At 36.5% G+C, this 16,670-nt stretch overlaps 1 protein-coding gene across 3 annotated transcripts in view; it reads left to right on the top strand.

Moving 5' to 3' along the window:
- LOC101893749 (protein sprint) overlaps positions 1 to 16,670 on the top strand; it is a 452,096-nt gene that overhangs the window by 228,046 nt on the left and 207,380 nt on the right. The window lies entirely within an intron of this gene.

Here is a 16,670-nt window from a genome sequence, read left to right on the forward strand (position 1 = left end):
CAGTCTTTGGTTTTGTACTCGAATACTCACACTATGTGTAGTAGCAAAGAATTACTTGGTATTGAGGAAAGTAAGTTAATTTTCTTTGTAATTTTTATAGGGAATGACCCTATACAAATTACCTAGTAATGGACTATTCGGTTAACATGGCGCCCAATTTTTGCTGGAGTGGATATTATACCACCCCTGTTCCGAACAATACACAATGTGGCACCAATTTAAAATTAGGGAAATATAGTGCCCCCCTACACATATCCTAGGCAACGCCACTGCCGAATGAGGCTAATAAATACTTAGCAACTCCATTCCGCTTTGTTTTATTTTCAATTCATTTGCATGCAAATTTTCAAATTTCTTTGTAAAAATGCAACAACATCAACAAACAGGGAGTGCTTTTCCATTTATTTGTTTGTTTTTGTTGTTGTTATTTTTGTGTTGCGTATGTTGCAACTATGCAGCTAGCATGTGAAGTACCCGCAAAGTTCGTCGAATTGTGGGCAAGGAGGAAGTTAATAAAGTAGTTGGAAGATGAGGGGATTATTTCTACACTGCTCTTCATAATGCATTCGCAAGGCATTTAAATAGCAGTGGCATTTGTGGAAAAGTGTTTGAAAATTGCAATTTGCAAACGAGCAGTACAACAACAGTTGCTAGTGAAAAAAAAAAAGATAAAAATTGCAACAACAAATAACAAAAATAGAAATAAAACGTTTACGTGATACAAATAAAGTGCGATAAGAGGCAACGCGAAGCCATCGTCGCCACAAGTAGAGATAGAGAGAAATGGAAAACAATTTGTAATTATTAAAAACACATTCGACAATGCAACGCATGGCGTGGCATTAAACTGAAAACGAGTGCGCAAAGTGGGCATTTATGGGATTGTGAGTTATGGTAGCAGCCATGACAGAAATCCCGACCATGGCTGGCCTCCTATCACCATGCCACCAAGCCAAAGCAGCAATATGTCAATTTTCCTTGTGGCGTCTCCATCAGTCAGTCAGCCAGCCAGCCTGCCAACTGACTATTTCTATTCATGACTTGTCCGTCGGTTGTACTTATTGTAGGATTTGTATTCATGTCGAACAATGGGTGGACGTATGACTGGCTGGCTGGATGGATGGGTGTAGGCATATTTGGATGATATAGAACATATTGCTTCGTTGCCCAGCCAACACTGGCAACTGGTCCAGCACTGAAGTCTGTCAACCCCTTAAGGCTTCAATTGGTCTATTGTGTCTTGTCCCATTGTTGGAGAATTGCTGCTAAAGAGATGAGAATAGTTGGATAAAGGCAAAACAGACGAGATGGGGAATCCAGAAATGTAGATTTAAACAAATGGCAAACTGCAATGTAATTCCTCTCCCATTCCCAATTGCTGTTCGAAATTATTTTTCATAACAAAACTGAATGCAATGCCACTCTGCACTATAGCAGCAACAACAACAACAATGCTAACAAAATCAAATTCAAATTCTAGACATGCAGATAGATGCAGGCATAGCTGGCTGCATTTGTTTCCCATCTTTGTGTGATCTCGTTTTCCTTCTTTCTTTCTCGGCATATCACATCGTTATATGGCGAATTGTGGATTTTTATTGAAATACTTTGTCATGTGAGAAAGTGTGTGAACAGCAGCGCTTCCTCGTGCACTTTCTCACTTTCCATTGAAATTGCATGGAGAGGCACTTGTACATTTTTAACAAATATTTTCATTTCATATGGGATATGAGACTGTCCACGACAGATGAGCGTTACAGCTACTAAAAAAATTTAAGCAGTAAGGAAAGGACAGTCTGGCGATTCCGACTATATACTGCCCTAAATAAACATACGTTCAAATTGGGAAATTGCATGAAGCAAATCATTTCAACTATGATCGTTATTGAGAGCATATTAGGTCTTAAGAGCGGTTGAAGCTTGAAATTGGATGAAACTAAAACATGGGAGATACATGGTGAGATAAAAAATTGCAAAAAATTAAACGCTATAAATTTTACATTTTTTTTTAAATTTTATTGAATGAAAGCAAAAATGCCGAAAATAGCATCAAATTTTAGAAAAAGTTTAGATTTGTTCGAATTGGTCACCTTTGGCACGAAACGGCCATGGAAACCGTCACACGCTGCCCGAATGTTGCTCTGCGGTATTTTGGCCCATTCCCGGCGAAGCGCTTGCTTGAGGTGATCGACACTTTGGTATTTTTTAGTGCCAACCTTGCTGTCCCAAATACTCCAGACACAATAGTCCATCGGATTGGTATCCGGAGATTTTGGTGGCCATTGTGCGCTGGAAATGAAGCGAGGAACCTCATTTTGTAACCATTCTTGGGTGGCGCGTGCTGAGTCCTGTTGGAATGTCCAAGGCCTGCGGCCAAATTGTTTGCGTGCCCAAGACTTTAATACGCCCTCCAGAATATTGTCGCGATAATATTAGGCATTTATTCTTATTAATACGAGCGGAGAGCGACCATCGGCTGTTATGGCAGCACACACCATCACCATGACCGGCGCTTGAGTTCTGGTGGTCAGCCGAAGGTGCACATTTTCAGCTGACCTCTTTGGCAAGTAAACACGATCATTTTGTTTGTTTACAAACTGCTGGACAACGAATGTTTTCTCATCGGAGAAAACCAAATTCGGCAGTTCACCACTTTCGGCCAAGCGAAGCTCCTTTGAGTTCTTTTTCTTTCTGTTGCGGTGTATGTTCTTGCACTTTTTGGAATTTCAATGGCTTTACCCCGAGCTCAATTTTCAATATTTGCCGATTGCAATATTGCGATAAGTTCTGCTCACGAGCCATTTTTCGGCCACTCCGACGCGGGTTTCGATCAATTCGCTTCGTTACTTTTCGAACCATTTCTGCTGATGTTGCTGTTTTCTTCTGTCCACTTCCTTGACGTCGGGCTACGCTACCAGTATCACGGTAACGAGCGATGGTCCGAGACATAAAAGATTTATTCACATTTAAATGCTGGAGTGCTCTAACGATAGCCACTTGTGGTTTTCCAGCCAAATATAAAGAAATCACACTATCACGCTTGATTTCCATCACGAATATTTTTTCTGTATTTTTTGTAATTTTCGGATTAAGATTCTTGCTAAAATCTCCCTTTAGTACAATCCCGTCTAGTCAAAATAGTCCACGTCAAAATATTCTACACAATTATTTATCATAAATCCTATTGTAGGCCCTAGAATAATTCAAAAATCTAAATCTTACCTATACGCAAAGAATTAATGTAAATTAAAATTACATTTTACGGTTAAAGCCGAAAGGATATTGTCATAGTCAAATCTTGCGGAATACCTCTCAAACCAAAGAGGTCCCTTTGTATATGGTGAAATTATATAAAGGCTTTAACAAAAGTTGGCCTAAGAACTCGAGACTTCGTTGGGGTTTTGATCTACAAGAGAGTACTTGATACTATGCACTTGGAATTTTCCACACCCAGAATGATGTTTAACAACTCATTCAAAAAAATGACCATATATACATATATATATTTGATATGAACATACTTAAAAGTTCAAAAGAGAGATTCGGTTTCTTCGTTATAGCGATATGAAACAGTGTTCAACCTTTTATCCAAAATTTTACAATTCTTGATAATGTAGCACCATGAGGGATATTTTCTCTTCAAGCTGCATTCCTTTCCCTTCCTTCATCCTTCATCTGGACCCACACGCGGACAGTGATCATCATACCGAATTTCATAATTCAGATCTGCCACTAATCTCTATTAGGTGCGCATTTTCAAAACTGACATCACCTCCGTTGCAGCAAAATTCCATTTAGTACTTTTCGTACATTTTAAAGTACAGATTCCTAAATCCATCCAGATAACCGCTATAGACCATAACATAACAAAAACTGAAAGAGTCCTCAGCAAGAAGATAATCTGCCCTATTTCGAACGAATTTTGCTCTCACCCTAAAACGAGCAAATCATACCTGATCTCACTCGAGCGAACCAGAAAAAGAGAGTTTGGTCGTTTTGTTTTTTTGCTACTCCCAGGATTGCTCTCTCTCTCTCTTTCGACTTGGAATGAGTTTCACTATTTACCTGATTTCGAGCAAGTTTTTCGGAGGTCGGAAATATCTAACATTGATACCTTTACAAATTCCTGTATTATATACCGAATTTAGTACTATTTTTTATTTTTGTGCACTATATACCATGCATTCTCATATTCAGCTCCTTATAACAGGCATACCTCTCAACTTTGATTCCAATATGAAATTTCAATATTTTAGTTCTATCCGTTAAAATCATCATGGTGCCAAATTAGTGGGTTTTTAGTAATTTTCGTACACCATAAAGTTCGAATTTTTCTAAATTTCTAGTACAAATTTTAAAAATATTTTTTCGGTACAGATTTCTGGTGGTTTTGATCTCCCAATATTAACGATACCATAATTATTATCGTTTCGTATTTTCCATACCCTTTAAACTTTTATCACAACCTTATTTCTTAACTCTGCATTCCAGGTTGAACCACATCCAACAATTTCAAGATTCTACTTTAGCCGTTTCGTCTGGCCGTTGAAATCAGTCAGTCACTCAACTCTTTTTCTTTTCATTTGTTTGTCGAAATACTATTCAGGACATTTGGAAGCGATCTAGAGATCTTGTCTAGTTATAGTTCAATATAACGGCAGTATCCAATGTGGTTCAAAATTTATACAACATAAAAACTACGAATTCGGTTTAGATCAGGTGCAATATCGACTTACTACACTGGTACATCTCACACAAATCATATATCGCATAATAAGTGGGGGAGTAACATTGGGATCGAAAATTTACACATTTTAGTATATGTATTAAATTTAGGCTATTATGAACAAAATCGTTCCACCATTTATGTTGGCGCCCACACAACGGCACAAAACGTTGGAAAAAATAATTGCCCATTTTTTATACCCTACACCACAAGGTGGTCAGGGTATTATGTCTTTGTACAGGCAAAAGGAAACGAGATAGACCTATAGTTCCTTTTGATAATCTGCATAGAATCACATTCTCAGTCGATTTATGCATGTCCGCCCGTCTGTCCATGTATTTTTGTCAACAAAGTACAGTGCGCGTTTATTACCCGATCCAGATGAAATTTTGAACAAATCATTTGCTTGGCCCAAGGACGAACTCTATTGAAAGTGAAGATAACCGGTAACAATTTAGATATAGCTCCCATATATATCTTCGTCCGATTTGCCTTTTATTGTGCACTAAACGTGTAATATCAGCCCGAATAGTATGGAATTTTGCACATACAACCAAATGTATGGCTATAGCTCCAATGTATATTGTTCATCCGATTTGTTATTTTAGTCCTCCGCAGCTGTGATATGCCCTCTGTAACAACAATATTTGGGAATATATATTAAATACAGCTCAGAAATACCTTTGCTAAATATTATCGCGATCGGTTCGGATTTGGATATATCTCCCATATATAACTTGGTCCGATTTACCTTTTATTGCGCGCCAAACGTCTAGTATTTGTCCAAATGGGATGAAATTTGGCACTTACGACCGAATTGAGTCTAGAAGCTAGTATGTCAAATTTGTTATATTTGTTATCCACAGCCGTAATATGCACTCCCTAACAACGATATTCAGGAAAATATATGAAATGCAGCTCAGAAATATCTTTGCCAAATTTCAGATTTGGATAGAGCACTCATGTATATCAAATGGGCAATACAAGTCGGAATTTAAAAGATACAAATGCTTCGGCATATTTAGTCTTTTGAACTTTAAATTATAATTATAATCATAGCGTGTATGATTGAATTCTCCCATAAAAACTTATAATTGTTATGTGGAGCTCTACTAAATTAGGAAAGTGGTGTAGGGTATCATAAAGTCGGCCCCGCCCGACTTTAAGACATTCTTTACTGGTTTTAAATTACGATATGTGGGTTCAACAGTCAAAATTAAAAAAAATATATATAACCTTAACCATAGGAGTGTGATTGCAGATGTTTGGCGTTATTGAACGCCGTTTGCAATATTCGCAGATCGCTACCAATGTGGCCATAACTTTAGTTTTTGGAACGTACAAATTAGAGTTTTTTTTAATATTCGTTTAAACACGTTTATTGACATTCCTAAAATACATAATTCACTTTTATAGATATTTGAAGATCAGTTTCATATGGAATGTCCCATACGTGCATATAATGCTGCATTGTTGATGTGGATCCACCTCCTTCTTAGACATCATTATTTTCATCATCACTGCCATTATCGCATTGTGGTGGCACAATGGGAAATCTACTTTTCCCCCTCGCACAACAACGCGCTGAATTACAATAATTTAATTTAATGCATTTTTCGTAGTATGGAAATCTTTTGTGAGTGTGTGTGTGTGAGTGGTTACATGTGTGGCTTTTCTTTGGAAAGCTTTTCTACAAAATAAAACAGCGCAATTTCATGTAAATCAGATTTCTATGACTTGTTTTCTATAATTTTCGGCAGAATAAAAGTAATCATATGAATCAGTACTGCAATTGAGTGAGGAAGACAACACAAGTTATTACTTTGAAATGAGAAAAAAACGAAAAGAAAACTATGCAAATAAGGTTAGAATATAAATATGTTTCGCCATATAACAATGAGTATAACTTGCTATGTTAGTTAGCCTCTTTTGCTTTCCAACACCGCATTCATTTATTCTTTTTGCATGATTCATCGAAACACCCCGAAAATAGCAAGAATTTCCGCATTTCGTAGTAATCATTTTAAATCCCAAACTGGCAATTCCCCCATATAATAAATGAAATGAATGGCCGGTCGGTCGCACCACGGTTTCATTTGCTAAAATGTGCCTAATTTTTATGACAAACTACATTGACAAATTTCATTGGTGAAATGTCTGACTGTTGCAGTAACGAATACAACACAGGCGGACAGATTTACAAAACCATCCGTTGCCATCAATAAAAATAATCTCCTGTTGCAGCCAAATGTGGCACTGTTGTCATCAACTTGTTGCAAATGCACTATTTAATGCGGCTTGCAGCAGAACTTCAGGATGCCTACAGTCAATTCTATTTTTTTGCAATTCAATTGAGACGTATATTTTCAAAAATTGAATTAGCTGCAGCGGCTTGTTCTTTTAGCGGGTTTACAAACTGAAATATGTGTGATATGAAAATCATACCATAGTATGGAAGGTATATTAAGTTTGTCACCTCTAAATCAGCATAAAATTTTATTTCGATTTAGCGATGCCCGCCCGACAGACGTCTGCCCATCAGTGGAATTCACTGTAGCTTCTGATCGAAATTAAGATTGATTGATTTTTTTCCCAGATGTATTTTGTGTCTGCAGCACTTTTGGTACTGAAAATGCGTCAAGTGGGTCCAAGTTTTATTTTAGCCCCATATAACTCTACCGCCAGATTTAAGATGTTTGGTTGTCTTAGCCACATTTTTAACCCGAATTTGCTTTCAATTGGCAGTTTGTGTTCCCTGCATACAGGCAACATCCAAGCATAGAACTGCCTATACAGGGCTAAATAAAAAGACTTAAACCAATTTCGGACTGCTGTCATTACAAAGCCACTCGTCCAACAGCTGTTAAAATTATTTCAGTGACAGCTTATTATATTGTTTACAAGCGTTTGGTGAGAATATTCCAGAAAAAAAGTTATTCGTGATGGAATTCAAGCGGGATAGTGTGATTTCTTTATATTTGACACTCCAGCATTCAAATGTGAATAAATCTTTTGTGTCTGGTACCATCGCTCGTTACCGTGACACTGGGAGCGTAGCCCGACGTCAAGGAAGTGGACAGAAGAAAACAGCAACATCAGCAGAAATAGTTCGAAAAATAAAGAAACGACTTGATCGAAACCAGCATCGCAGTGGCCAAAAAATGGCTCGTGAGCTGAACATATCGCAATATTCCATTCGGCAAATATTGAAAAATGAGCTCGTGGTAAAGCCATTTACATTCCCAAAAGTGCAAGAATTTAAACCGCAACAGAAAGAAAATAGTCTCAAAAGGTCTAAAGAGTTGCTTCCATTGGCCGAATGTGGTGAACTGCTGAATTTGGTTTTCTCCGATCAGAAAACATTCGTTGTCCAGCAGTTTATAAACAAACAAAATGACCGTTTTAACTTGCCAAGGGGTCAGCTGAAAATGTGCACCTGCGGTTGGCCACCTGAACTCAAGCGCTGGCCATGGTGATGGTGTGTGCCGCCATAACAGCCAATGGTCGCTCCCCGCGTATAAACATTTTGGCCGCCGATCTTGGACATTCCAACAGGACTCAGCACGCGCCACCCAAGATTGGTTACAAAATAAGGTTCCTCACTTCATTTCCAGCGCACAATGGCCACCAAAATCTCCGGATACCAATCCGTTGGACTATTGTGTCTGAAGTATTTTGGAAAGCAAGGTTGGCACTAAAAAATACCAAAGTGTCGATCACCTCAAGCAAGCGCTTCGCCGGGAATGGGCCAAAATACCGCAGAACAACATTCGGCCAGCGGGTGACTGTTTCATTGGCCGTTTGAAGGCAAAAATTTGATGCTATTTTCGTAATTTTTTGCTTTCATTCAATAAAATTTTAAAAAAATGTAAAAATTATGGCGATTGACTTTGTTGCAGTTTTTTTATCTCACCCTGTATACATTGCGGCGTATCCAATGAGAATTTCGAGGCTTTACCAAATAAATTGAAAGTTCGTTAGAGACAGATTCCGCTCTAGCTAGTTCGTCTGCCTTTTCTTTACCAACAAGACCCTTTCTCCACTAAATTGCCCTAAATACTTCAAATCTTTCAAGGGGTTTGGCCCACTCAGCCTAAAACTGTCTCTCTAACTTGAGTTTACCCATCCTCCATTCCCTTATTTGTCATCTACACCGTATTTTGTAGATCTCATGCTAAAAAAAAAAAGAATTCATAAAAAATTTCCTCATTCCAAAATTACAAGTGCCAACAACAAATTTGTCTCTTCGCATTACATTTTGTCGGGCAAAATGTTTTGCATCGTTCCACATTTTGAAACTGCGACTGACATACTCTTGCCACTTGAAGGTACTTTGGGATGAGAGGGAATTTCTTGGAAAATTCGTTTTTCTTTCAATTTCATCTGGGTTTCTTTTCTTTTTCTAGAAAATATCACATATTTTTAGAATTTAAGTGGTGTTCTTTTTGCGAATAAGCAGCAAAATTACTAAAACTGCAACAACAAAAACAACAAACAAAAAACATGTTGCACTACTTAAGTGCAAAGTAATGCAGCAACATCAGCAGGAAATTTTAAAGGTTTTTTTCTTCTAAAAATATGACAAATAAGTGCTTTAGGCGTTTAAATACCCCGCCCGACTCTGAGAGTGTGTCAATAGTTATTAGAAGTACGCCTAACTGGGCAATAAAACTAATTTAAGTTTATCTGATGTTGTTTCAGCAGACATAGGGCCTGGCTCGGTGCTCCTCAAATGTGAGGTGATGATGAATAGGCCGAGCTGTTCACATTCTTAGTCTTGTGGATTTTCACTGTAGACCACATTTTATTACAACAGGATGGATAATGGATTCTCTTCTTCTGCTACTTAAACCGACAGACCATCTACAATCCGTATTAATCATGGCCATAAAGATACGCTGTACATTCATGACTTTCAAGATGTCGAGCTTGAAAATGGCTTCTTGTGATGATGGCGGCGGAGATGATGTTGCTGTTGATGTTGATGATAATGACGTCTTCGCTCGGATGTTGTTTGCAATTATAATTTTCATTCATTCAACCTCTCGAATTCATTCCGTTTCATTTCACTCCATTCTGTCTTATTCCATTTCATTGCTCCTGGTTTGCTGCTTGCAAAAGATAATTGCTTTCGGCATTAACTTCATTTTGGGAGAGGTTGTCTTATCCGTCCGTCCGTCCGCCCGTCGCATTGCTGGTTGTGAGTGAACCGACTTGCCGTGAGATGTTTGTTTGGATAATAAATTTAAACTTTGACTGTTTATAACTGTTTCTTTGTTACTTGAATTGGTAAATTCATTAAAAGTTATGTTTATTCTCTTTTGTGGAAATGTTTAAAACTTGTTTTTCTCCATTCGCCACCGAACAAAAGATAATTCTACGTTCTATAGTAGTTGGGGTATTGAATTAATTAGAATTCATTTCGGAACTTGGGAAATAAAACTCTCAACAAATTATATTTTATAATATAGTTTAAGTTATTATTTATTATGGAGAAAAAACCCTCCTGAACTATAAAAAATTTATTTTCTCATAACTACAAGCAATAAAAAGTATCGCAGATATTAATTGATTATTACTAAATAAGAGCTAAACACTAAGCGATGAGGATATTTACCAAAAATAAAAAATATATATTTTTTAAAAGAGGTTCTTAGCTGCCCAAGAAAAACTCATTGCAAATCGGATTACCAACCCATTATTAATATAAGGCATAATGAATGCCTTGTCGCGCGAATTATTCGACAAAAAGTAGTTATTCTTTGTTGTTGACTTTTTGTAGTCAAATAATAAGAACTTAATTCGAAAAAAAAATTAAATTCGGAAAAGTAATTTTAAAAAGAAAATATCTCTAACCGTTAAAAAGGTACAGAATTTTAACGATTCTGAACCACTGTGCGGAGGATTTGTGCATTTTTAACGGTTTTGGCCATATTTTTTGCAAAAATTAATAATTCAAAAACTTTATGGGCAGAACGCCTCGTTAAAAAATCATCAGTGTGGTCAACAATTTGGAATATATTGAAAGCTCTACATAATTAATACTCGACGCCTTACCCTACTAAATACCATAGCGAAGAATTTATATTTGTATACCCTCAGCCATTTGGCTATTGAGGGTATACATCATTTGATTCGGACAAAACGTGCCTCATCGAAATAACGGTTTTAGACCCTAGGTCTCTTTGGACAAAATTCGTCCGTCCGTCTGTCTGGCTGGTGCGCACGATAACTGTCGAAACAGCAACATCGGTCCACTCCGTCTGGCACATACCCCCCCCCCCCCCCAAAAAAAAAAAAAAAAAGTCAAAATTTTCACAGAAAATAATTTACTGCACAGAAAGAGAAAGGATGTTCCGATTTTGCTCCAACTTTGAAAAAAACTAATATTTGCAGCAGTGCTAGGTCAGGTGCGAAAATTGATAAAATCGGTCCACACCACTCAAGTACCTCACACACAAGGGTCAAAATTTTGAATTATTATAGCTCTAATAAAATGTGATGTATGTGTCCGATTGTCTTCAAATTACACACATCACAATATTTTTATTAACCAAAGGTCTGATGTGAAAATAGAATATATCGGTTTACACCTTCTAGTACCTCCCCACAGAGGGTCAAAATTTTGAATATTCTGGAAGCCTATACAACACGAAATTAACATCCGATTCCATTTAGACTGGGCACATCTCTATACTTCCATCAACACAAGATCTGTCATAAAGATGTTAGAGATCCATCCATTCCTTCTGGTACCTCCCCCACATAGGTTAAGGTTTTGAAAAACAACCGCTCGAATTTCATACATCTAAATACTTTTGCTAACGCAAGATTTCTTGTGAAGATGGTATATATCTGCAAACCCCTTCTGGTAGCTCACCACAAGGGGGCACAATTTCCAATACTTATATCTGTCATAACATGTGAAACAATTCGGCGATTCTTTACAACTTGCTATATCTAAACATTTCGCTCAACAAGAAATCTGATATCAACATGTAATTAATCGAAATTTATGATTTCGCATAAGATTGGATATAAATATTCAAATTCCTTCAAATTTTGCACATACCAATATTTTTATCTCTATTACATGAAGTATGAAAATGGAATACTTCGGTCCGCTATATCTGTTACCTCACGCATTTATCCACATTTTCCGAAAATTCGCAAATATCTCATATAAAGTGTAGGAAGTAGTCGATATTGTCCAAATATTGCACGTTGAAATATTTATGTCAATGTTAAGTCAGATACGAATTGGTCAATATTGGCCAACTGCTTAACCCAAAAAAGGGTTAACAGTTTGAATAGTTATAACTCAAGACTGGGGTATAAATCCGTCGGCAAAACCGACTTACTTGTTCCATTTCTTTCTAGCAAAAAATCTCTTCCCGAATATTGGGTTTATGAGGAACTTTTTTTCACCAGTAACCACTTACAAAGCAGCATCCTGTTCCTTATTGACATGTACATGTCAAGATCCAATAGATGGCGCCAAGAACCAATCAGTTAGTTCAAAAAGCAGTGGTTCTCTTTTTAAAACACCACAAATAATTTGTATACCCTCCACCATAATACGGATAGCATATTAAGTTTGTTATTGCATTTGTAAAACCTCGAAACATACATTCTAGATTTTATTCTTCATCAACAAGAAATTCTACTTCGATTTAGCGATATTCGCCCGACCTTGGAAATGGAACAAAATGAAGTAGGCTGATAAAATTTTACTAAGATATATTACATGTCTGTAGGGAGTATGCCCAAGTTCTGATATATATATATATATACAAATGATTGTGTTTACTATATATATATATATATATATATATATATATATATATATATATATATATATATATATATATATATATATATATATATATATATATATATATATATATACATATATATATATATATATATATATATATATATATATATATATATATATATATATATATATATATATGTATATTATATTATATATATACACAGGGTGAGATGAAAAAACTGCAACCAACTACAGACTGCTGTCATTGCGAAGCCACTCGTCCGACAGCTGTTAAAATTATTCCAGTGAAACCTCATTATATTCTTTACAAGTGTACTAAAGCATTTTCGTGAGCATTTTCCACAAACAAATTTATTCGCGATGGAATTTCACGATAGTGTGATTTCTTTATATTTGACTGGACCTCGTTACCGTGATACTGGTAGCGTATCCCGACGCCAAGGAAATGGACGGAAGAAAACAGCAACATCAGCGGAAATGGTTCGAAAGGTAAAGAAGCGACTTGATCGAAACCCGCTTCGCAGTGGGTATCGCAATACTTCATTCGACAAATATTGAAAAATGAGCTCGGGGTAAAGCCATTAAAATTCCAAAAAGTGCAAGAACTTACAACGCAACAGAATGAAAATAGACTCAAAAGAGCTAAAGAGTTGCTTCGCTTCGTGGTCGAAAGTAGTGAACTGCCGAATTTTATTTTCTCCGATGAGAAAAAATTCGTAGTCCAACAGTTTGTAAACAAACAAAATGATTGTGTTTTCTTGCCAAAGAGGTCAGCTGAGAATGTGTAACTTCGGCTGGCCACAGGAATTCGAGCGCAGGCCATTGTGATGGTGTGGGCCGCCATAACAGCCGATGGTCGCTCTAAATACCGAATATTACCGCGAAATTTTCTGGAGGGTGTATTAAAGCCTTGGGCTCGCAAACATTTTGGCCACAGGTCTTGGACATTCCAACAGGACTCAGCACCATCGCAGTCAGCATGCGACACCCAACAATGGTTACAAAATGAGGTTCCTCGCTTCATTTCCAGCGCACAATGGGCACTAAAATCTCCGGATACCAATCCGTTGGACTATTGTGTCTGCAATATTTTGGAAAGCAAGGTTGGCACTAAAAAATACCAAAGTGTCGATCACCTCAAGCAAGCGCTTCGTCGGGAATTAGCCAAAATACCGCAGAGCAACATTCGGGCAGCGTGTGATGGTTTCATTGTCCGTTTGAAGGCCATAAATCGTGCCAAATGTGACAAATGCGAACAAATCTAAATTTATTCTAAAATTTGATGCTATTTCCGACATTTATGCTTTCAAAAAAAAAATGTAAAAATGATGGCCTTTTTTTATCTCACCCTGTATATTCTCGATCAGCATAAAATGATCAGCGGTGTCAGTTCATCTTCGAAGGTTAATCAAATTCTACCCAAATGTTTATAAGGTCTGCAGGACTTTTGGTTTGCAGGTACCATAGTACCACGCTATGGTATAGTCCCCACATAAATGTACCGACAGATTTAGGGCATTTTAATAAACGTTTTTTTTACCCAAATTTCCTGTAAATTAGTACCTTGTGCTCTAATAACGTAAGATATATCCTTGCATAGAACTGTCAATATATGTCTAAGTTTTGGTATAGTCCCAAATAAGAGAGTAATTCCTGATATTCGGTACTTTGATAATTTGTGTCACACTTTTCGCAGGAAATGTTTCAAATTTGAAGCTCCTAGTGGGTACTACGTCCTATGACAAAAAATTGCTCATGCAGGTCCACGCCTTTGTATAGCCTGTCTATATTCTGTATTTTGATGATTTTAGAACATTATACACGGATATTGTATCAAATTTTGTATTTGAATATCGTAATGGCCTATGACAGAAAATCGCACGTCTTCCTAATGCATGAATATAACTATAACTCCCAATCTTCGATATTTTTTATAATTTCACCAGTATTTTTCAACTTTTTTTAATTTGCGAATTCCTTCCAAATGATGGAAAGTATTCAAAGTTCGGCCCGGCTGAACTTACTGTTTTTTACTTATTTCCCTCCTTATATGATTGATAAGAGGCAAAGAATTTGTAGCTATAACATATCAGTCACAACAGATTACGGGGCGCAAATCTGAAGATTTGATAGTTATTTTCATTATAAACCTATTTTGTATATCAGTCCATTTCATCAAATTGGAAGCAAAATATATCCAATCAATGGTGCCATAATGGCTGATGAATCACGTCAAATCCCATAAAGCTGTTGCCATTACAAAGTTCAATCTGCTTATGAGTAATTAGAAATATCGCATAAAAAATACTCACAGTCAAGAAGTGGCACTGCCAACTCTTTGCTCCACTAGTAGATGTCCCGCTCCCTTCACTCTGCATTTATAATTATTTTCATTTTTCTCACAGAGTCATTTGCCTTTTGTTGTTTTATTCTGCTTTGTTTTTTAAGATGATATTGTTGCTGTTGTGTTGATGATGTCGCTGATGTTGCTGCCAAGAAAATTATTAATTTCCCCCTTGAGAAACATAAAGCTATGAAGCAGGAAAAATGTTTTAAAAAACACCGCACAAACACAAAAAAACACATCTAATGTAAACAACCACACAGCTCAGGCGAAAACCAACAAAAAGTACTAAATGTAAATAAAACAGAAGAAGAAGGAACAAAGCAGAGTGGCTATTGCTCCGAATTGCTAACCCAATGTAACCATCTGTAACAATGTGGAACCACACATAAGAACAACCAAAAAAAGGGGAGCTTTGGACACTAATGGATGTGGGGCATCAGAATTATTAAAATAAGGAAAAAGAAAGTATTGCTAGGGTTGGAATGGTTTGCAGGGTGTGAAATAATTAAGGAAGGGGGAGGGGTAGTGGTAAGAATGTGTGAATATTATTTCATAGGGAATCCAAGGTCCTGTCTTTCTCTCTCTGAAATGTCATCAACGATATCTTAAAAGGAAACTATGTATAAAAAATTAGTATGGACCTGAAGAAGTTTTTAAATTAAAAACGACTCATTACCAATGTTCATACCAAAGAAGAGATCGAAGATGCTACTTTTCGAATGTGAATTTCAGCAAAATATTTAAAAACTTGGTCAGTATATTAGTAATAGATTTATAGTATAATAGATTTATCATTTGTCGACACTTCTAGAGTTCAGATGCCGTTTTCCAAAAAATCGCATTACCAAATAATGGATTTATGAGGTAATTTTTATGACGGAGTGCAGTAAAGATTTACCAAAGGGTTTGGAAAATTCAAACTTTCAGGTTACGAAAAGTTCGTAAAATGATATCATTTGGTATTATGTGCACGGATAGAGCTAAAAACTTAAAATTTGGTATAAGAATGGAGGTTGGAAACTGAGTTTGATATATGAAAGTGGTTTTAGAAATGTGTGCTTAGTGTGTGAACTGTACTAAATTTGGTATTGGATTAATGGATAGGGCTGGATTCCTCAACTTCTCACTCTCTCTCTCTCTCTCTCTCTCTCTCTCTCTCTCTCTCTCTCTGTTAGTATCTAGAATTGAGATATGAAGGTGGTTTTGAAAATGTGTAGTCGTAGTCGTAAAAATAGTACTAAATTTTGTATTGGGTCATAAAATAGAGCTGAAATCCTAAAATTTGATATTGATGTCACCATTGGTGTCTTTGTTAAAAATATGGAGGTGGTTTTGGAAATGTGTACAATATTAAAATTACTAAGTTGTTCTATATTGGGTATTAGGTGAAGGGATAGATCTGGTTTGATATTGAGGTCTCTGTTGGTATCTGGAATTGAGATATCGAGGTGCTTTTGGAAATTTGTGCTATAAACGTACGAAAAGCACTAAATAGTACTAAATTTGGCATTGGATGAAGGAATAGAGCTGTAATATGATATAGAGGTCTCTGTTGCCATCTGGTTTTGAGATCTGGTGGTGATTTTGTAAATGCGTACTATAATTGTCCAAAAAGTTCTAAATGGTACTACTTTTGGATCCAAGTTGTTTTCTAGGGATTATATATGGAAACGTTAAAATAGCTTTGGATAGGAAAATTGGATGTGGGTACACACTCCGCTAGACTTCAAAATGAAAAAATGTGAAGAATATTTGGTGTCAAAGGTAAGATTAGTAGGAATATCTTTCCGAAAAAGGAA

The sequence above is a fragment of the Musca domestica genome, unplaced genomic scaffold (assembly GCF_030504385.1).
Source record: "Musca domestica strain aabys unplaced genomic scaffold, Musca_domestica.polishedcontigs.V.1.1 22, whole genome shotgun sequence".
Lineage (NCBI taxonomy): Eukaryota > Metazoa > Arthropoda > Insecta > Diptera > Muscidae > Musca > Musca domestica.